The following is a 7581-nucleotide window of genomic DNA, read 5'->3' as shown; positions in this document are numbered from 1 at the left end:
CCTCTGAAGGTTAGTCAGGAGGTGACTAGTAGAAAAAACATGTACCCCACAGTTCAGTATATAGGGTAAGATGATGTGTATACACACACACACACACTCACTCCAAGCCTCTCATTTCTACGGGTTTCATCGTCCTCACCAAAGGCTACTCATCAGGAGACTATTTAAAGGGACTCTGCTGTCACGTGGGGGTCTGTGGGGAGGGAGGGGGTGCTGTCACATGGGGGTCTGTGGGGAAGGAGGGGGTGCTGTCACGTGGGGGTCTGTGGGGAAGGAGAGGGTGCTGTCATGTGGGGGTCTGTGGGGAAGGAGGGGGTGCTGTCACACACATGGGGGGGTCTGTGGGGAAGGAGGGGGTGCTGTCACACACATGGGGGGTCTGAAGGAGGACAGAAGCTGGCGCGCCATGCAAGATGGGAGCAGGGGGGTGGAGAGATAAGCCATGCATACAGGGGGGATAAGACCCATGCATTCGGGGGGGGGGGGAAATACGAGCCATGCATTCAGGGGGGGAATATGAGCCAAGCATAGAGGGGGGAATATGAGCCATGCATTCGGGGGGGATATGAGCCATGCATACAGGAGGGGGAATATGAGCCATGCATACAGGAGGGGGATATGAGCCATGCATACAGGAGGAGGGGTCATTATACAGTATTTAGCATCATGTGGGATCATTATACAGTATGGAGAACTGTGTGTGGCCATTATACAGTATTGAGCATCATGTGTGGCCATTATACAGTATTGAGCATCATGTGTGATCATTATACAATATGGATAACTGTGTGGCCGTTATACAGTATAGAGCACTATGTGTGGCCATTATACAGTATGGAGCGCTATGTGTGGCCATTATACAGTATGGAGCACTGTGTGGCCATTATACATTATGGAGCATGATGTGTGGCCATTATACAGTATGGAGCATCATGTGTGTGGCCGTTCTACAGTATTGAGCATCATGTGGGATCATTATACAATATGGATAACTATGTGTGGCCATTGTACAGTATGGAGCACTGTGTGTGGCCGTTATACAGTATGGAGCACTATGTGTGGCCGTTATACAGTATGGAGCGCTATGTGTGGCCATTAGAGCGCTGTGTGGCCATTATACATTATGGAGCATGATGTGTGGCCATTATACAGTATTGAGCATCATGTGTGGCCATTATACAGTATTGAGCATCATGTGTGGCCATTATACAGTATGGAGAACTGTGTGTGGCCATTATACAGTATTGAGCATCATGTGTGGCTATTATGTGTGGCCATATTTTTTTTGTTTATAATTATTGTATATAAAACAGTGTGATCAGCAGTGCTAAATGGCTGCGGCTGGGACGTGGATATGGGTGTGACTAGTTGTGAAATGGGTGTGGTCATAGGCGTGGCCTAAAATTTGCCGCGGCTCACCACGCGCGCCACAAACTTTATACCTCCTTCCCTTCTTCAAAAGTTGGGAGGTATAGTACCGCATTTGCCAGATCATGGCAAGTGCCGCAAATCCCATAGGGAATGAATGAGGCCGAATGCAGTGTTGCTGTAAGTGATCCGGTACGCGGCAGATGCAGAAAAACTGCCTGATCTGCTGCAAAAGGCGACTTTCACATCAGCGATTCTTGCCAAAGTCTTTGCCGATAGTGTCATACTCCCCAAAAGGGGAGGCAGCACTAAAAGTGCCTAGGGCAGCAGAAACACTAAATACGGCCCTTGGGGGCTACATTATATTTTGTGGGGGGACTGCATTATACTCAGGGTACTACATTATATTATGGGGGCTACATCATACTATGTGAGGGGTTGCAGTATACTCTATGGGGGGCTGCATTATTCTCTCGGGACTACATTATATTTTGGGGGGCTACATCATACTATATGAGGGGGCTACATTATACTCTATGGGGGGGCTGCATTATATTCTGTGGTGGAACTGCATTCTCTCAGGGAACTACATTATATTCTGTGGTGGGTTGCCTTATACTATATGAGGGGGGCTGCATTATATTCTATGAGAGGGGACCGCATTATATTTTATGAGGGGGCTACATTATATTCTGTGAGGGGGCTACCCCAACCCTTGCTACATTATTAAGACATGAACTACCTTATATTATACCCTAATATTAGCGCTTTTTACCGCACAATTGGTGGTCTTGTATCTATTTCTATGTAGCTACATAGTGGGCCCTAACAATGATTTTCTCTGGTGGGCCCAAGGTGCTCCAGTCCGACGCTGCATGTACCCCACAGTTCAGTATATAGGGTGAGGTGACGTATACACTCTCACTCTCCAAGCCTCTCATTTGTACAGGTTTCATCGTCCTCACCAAAGGCGACTAATCAGGAGACTATTTAATATTGACCTATATTCAAGCGAGACTAGATGAAAAACAAATCATGTATCATGTTATCCGAAACAGTCAGAAAACCAGCCACATATTGGCAGATCCCAGACCTCAAACTATATACTTCGTAAGTTTATAAGCCACTCCAGTGTCAGGAATAGTTAGTATGTGACAATACAGTATAATTCTTGTGTTTTTCTCCTATAGGGACTGCCCTAGTTTGGTATTGTAACAGCTGTTAATTAGTAGTGCAGATAAATTGTCCTAGACTAAACTCCGTTTTCAGACGGCCCAATATGTACCACTCAGGGAAAACTTACCTGCTCCAAAGATCAGTAGCAGCTTCTAACTAATGGCCATACTGCGGTCTGTCAAGGAATGAGTGCAATATCGTTATAAAGACTAGGGATGTGAGCAATCATAATGTCTGGGAGATCTGTGCCATTATTTAGTATGAATATGGAGATTATCTCTGAAAGTTAAGTGTTCCCTGAGCGGTATATACTGTATTCTCACATACTATCTATTCCTGACACTGGAGTGGCTTATATATAGTTTGAGGTCTGGGATCTGCCAATATGTGACTAGTTTTCTGACTGATAACATTATACATGATTTTAGGGTTTTCTTCATCTAGCCCAGCTTGAATATAGTTCAATATTAAATAGTCTCCTGATGAATGAATCCAATGAATATTCATTTCTCTTAAGTAGCGGCACACGTGACCGCTGGCAGCAGCAGGAAGCCGGTGGCTGACACTGCGCACTACTGAAGAGCAATGAATACTCACTGCTCTCTGTGCGCACAGTCCCAGCGAGTACTCTGGCAGCTGTGCTCTGCTTGTGACGTCCCTGCCATGTGCTGCTTACAAGTATAAAGCAGCTGACCGCATCGGAGCAGGACTCTGCGAAGGACCACCGGGTAGGTAAATGTGATGTTTTATTTTTAATGTTTTCTGATGGGGCCATGCATAGCAGGACGGGGGCCAATCATACCAGAATAGGTATCGTGCCTTACATACTACAGCGAGATGGTGGACCCTGCATATCAGGATTAGGATGGGGCCATGCATACTAGTATAGGGATTTAAGGCGATCATTCCTGCCAGGATATGGATGAGGAGTAGTGATGAGCGAGTATACTCGTTGCTCGGGTTTTCCTGTGCATGCTCAGGTGGTCTCCGAGTATTTGTTAGTGTTCGGAGATTTAGTTTTTATTGCCGCAGCTGAATGATTTACAGCTATTATCCAGCCTGAGTACATGTGGGGGTTGCCTGGTTGCTAGAGAATCCCCACATGTATTTGGGCGGCGCAGTGGTTACCACAGCAGCCTTGCAGCACTGGAGTCCTGGGTTCAAACCCCACCAAGGACAACATCTGCAAAGAGTTTGTATGTTCTCTCCGTGTTTGTGTGGGTTTCCTCTGGGTTCTCCGGTTTTCTCCCACATTCTAAAGACATACTGATAGGGAATTTAGATTGGGAGCCCCAACGGGGACAGTGATGATAATGTGTGCAACCTGTAAAGCGCTGCGGAATATGTTAGAGCTATGTAAAAATAAAGATTATTATTATAAGCTGGCTAATAGCTGTAAATCATTCAGCTGAGGCAATGAAAACTAAATCTCCAAACACTAACAAATTCTTGGAGACCACCCGAGTGTGCTCTGGAAAACCCGAGCAATGAGTATACTCGCTCATCACTAATGAGGAGGAATGCATACCAGGATATGGATGAGGGGGCCTTGTGTATCAGGATAGAGGTGAGGGGCCATGTGTATCAGGATGGGGGTGAGGGGACCATATATACCAGGATCGGAGATATTAATTACAGAATTGACCACAGTTTTGGCTTCAATTTTTTTTCCAAATTTCCTCCTCTAAAACCTAGGTGCGTCTTATACCCCAAAAACTACGGTATATATCTTTTTTTTCTCAGTGAACTCATTCCTCATGTTTGGCCTCATTAAAATATAAACACTCATACTCCTCTGGCGGCCGGCTCCACTTCAGCAGTGTAGAGACTCACTGTCCCGGGGCTTATGTGAGGTTGTATCATCACACGAACCCTGCACCCAATCAGCGGTAGCTTCACTGTTCCTTCGGACGTATTGAACATGAAGCCAGGGTCGCGGCTGCTATCTGACTGCCTCATGGTGCTTGATTTGTCCGAAGGTGGGGACAGTGACATCAGTGCTGATTGGGCACAGGGATCACATGACGTAAAACCTCAGAAGAGCCCCAAGAACACAAGCGGCAACACCAGTGAAACGGCGCCACCATGGGAGGTTTGTATGAGGATTTTTATTTTAACAGGACCAAACATGAGGAATGAGAAGGGCTTGTCCAACTAGATGTCAACCTTTATAAACATCAAAAATCCCTCACAGGGAAAAGCCATTATTATACCTAGAGGGTGAGAAATGAATTACAGGAAAATCGTATTTTGTTCACCTTCAAAACTAACTCAGACGGGGAGAACCTCTATATATTATTGACAAATTGTACAAAAACATGATGCGTGCAACCAGGGCTGCCACTAGAAATTTCGGGGCCCCATACTGGCAACATTTTCGGGGCCCCCTTGAGACTCCGCCCAGGCTCCACCCCAGCCCCGCCACCGCTCTCTCTTGGAAAAACTCCACTTCTCACCAATCACACATTGACAGTTCCCATCACCAGATCACATACATAGCAGGCAGCTTTTGTTTTGGACAAAAGATTTTTTAAGCCGCCACCATATCACGGTAGACACTTTTGGCCAGGCCCTACTCTACTGTAACCTATTAAATATTTGTTAAAATATGCAATACAATTTAGGTATATTTTTATTTATTTTTCAATTTTTAAAATGCCCAATAATATCACATAGAAGGAACAAATACCACAACACCATGACCAGATGACATATTACCACCACAGTGATCGAATAATAGCACATACAAGGAACAAATACCGCTACACCATGTCCAGATCACATACTACCACCACATAGTGACTGAATACTACAATTCTGATCAGTAATTTAAAAAAAAACACCATACTATCACCATATGGCCGGCTTCACACTCAGCGTATGAAAATACGGTCCGTATATTACGGCCGTAATACGCTGAAATGTCCCGAAAATAGTGGTCCGTAGCTCCTCCGTAGGCAGGGTGTGTCAGCGTTTTTTGCACATGGCATCCTCCGTATGTAATCCGTATGGCATCCGTACTGCGTGGTTTTCTCGCAGGCTTGCAAAACCAACATACCGCTATAGAAATGATCCATGTGTCCCAAAAAGAAAAAAATATATATATATACTGTCTATATATATATATATGTCATTAGACACATATATGTATATATATTAATATTTTTTCCAGCGCTATACAGCTTGAAAGCCGGTAATTCAATTACCGGCTTTTTCTTTCTCCTTCCTAAAACCCGACATGATTTGAGACATGGTTTACATACAGTAAACCATGTCTTCTCTCCATTTTTTTTGCAGATTCCACACTACTAATGTCAGTAGTGTGTATCTGCAAAATTTGGCCGTTCTAGCTCTTAAAATAAAGGGTTAAATGGCGGAAAAAATTGGCGTGGGCTCCCGCGCAATTTTCTCCGCCAGAGTAGTAAAGCCAGTGACTGAGGGCAGATATTAATAGCCTGGAGAGGGTCCACGGTTATTGGCCCCCCCCTGGCTAAAAACATCTGCCCCCAGCCACCCCAGAACAGGCACATCTGGAAGATGCGCCTATTCTGGCACTTGGCCACTCTCTTCCCATTCCCGTGTAGCGGTGGGATATGGGGTAATGAAGGGTTAATGCCACCTTGCTATTGTAAGGTGACATTAAGCCTAATTAATAATGGAGAGGCGTCAATTATGACACCTATCCATTATTAATCCAATTGAATGAAAGGGTTAAATAAAACACAAACACATTATTTAAAATTATTTTAATGAAATAAAAACAATGGTTGTTGGAGTATTTTATTCTACGCCCAATCCAGTCACTGAAGACCCTCGTTCTGTGAAAGAAAAAACATAATAAACCAACAATATACTTACCCTCCGCAGATCTGTAACGTCCAACGATGTAAATCCTTCTGAAGGGGTTAAAACATTTTGCAGCAAGGAGCTTTGCTAATGCAGGCTGCTCCTCGCTGCAAAACCCCGGGGAATGAGTCTAAATATAGATCAATGAGCTATATTTAGCTTCATTTGCGGTGAGGCGCCCTCTGCTGGATGTTCATAGATCGTGGGAAATTTCCTAGAAAGCTCCCAGGCTTTCTAGGCAAGTTCCCACGATCTATAAACATCCAGCAGAGGGCGCCTCACCGCAAATGAAGCTAAATATAGCTCATTGATCTATATTTAGACTCATTCCCCGGGGTTTTGCAGCGAGGAGCAGCCTGCATTAGCAAAGCTCCTTGCTGCAAAATGTTTTAACCCCTTCAGAAGGATTTACATCGTTGGACGTTACAGATCTGCGGAGGGTAAGTATATTGTTGGTTTATTATGTTTTTTCTTTCACAGAACGAGGGTCTTCAGTGACTGGATTGGGCGTAGAATAAAATACTCCAACAACCATTGTTTTTATTTCATTAAAATAATTTTAAATAATGTGTTTGTGTTTTATTTAACCCTTTCATTCAATTGGATTAATAATGGATAGGTGTCATAATTGACGCCTCTCCATTATTAATTAGGCTTAATGTCACCTTACAATAGCAAGGTGGCATTAACCCTTCATTACCCCATATCCCACCGCTACACGGGAATGGGAAGAGAGTGGCCAAGTGCCAGAATAGGCGCATCTTCCAGATGTGCCTGTTCTGGGGTGGCTGGGGGCAGATATTTTTAGCCAGGGGGGGCCAATAACCGTGGACCCTCTCCAGGCTATTAATATCTGCCCTCAGTCACTGGCTTTACTACTCTGGCGGAGAAAATTGCGCGGGAGCCCACGCCAATTTTTTCCGCCATTTAACCCTTTATTTTAAGAGCTAGAATGGCCAAATTTTGCAGATACACACTACTGACATTAGTAGTGTGGAATCTGCAAAAAAAATGGAGAGAAGACATGGTTTACTGTATGTAAACCATGTCTCAAATCATGTCGGGTTTTAGGAAGGAGAAAGAAAAAGCCGGTAATTGAATTACCGGCTTTCAAGCTGTATAGCGCTGGAATAAATATTAATATATATACATATATGTGACTCACTGACATATATATATATATATATACCT

Source organism: Ranitomeya imitator, chromosome 2 (assembly GCF_032444005.1).
Source record: "Ranitomeya imitator isolate aRanImi1 chromosome 2, aRanImi1.pri, whole genome shotgun sequence".
Classification (NCBI taxonomy): domain Eukaryota; kingdom Metazoa; phylum Chordata; class Amphibia; order Anura; family Dendrobatidae; genus Ranitomeya; species Ranitomeya imitator.
This window is presented reverse-complemented; position numbering follows the sequence as displayed.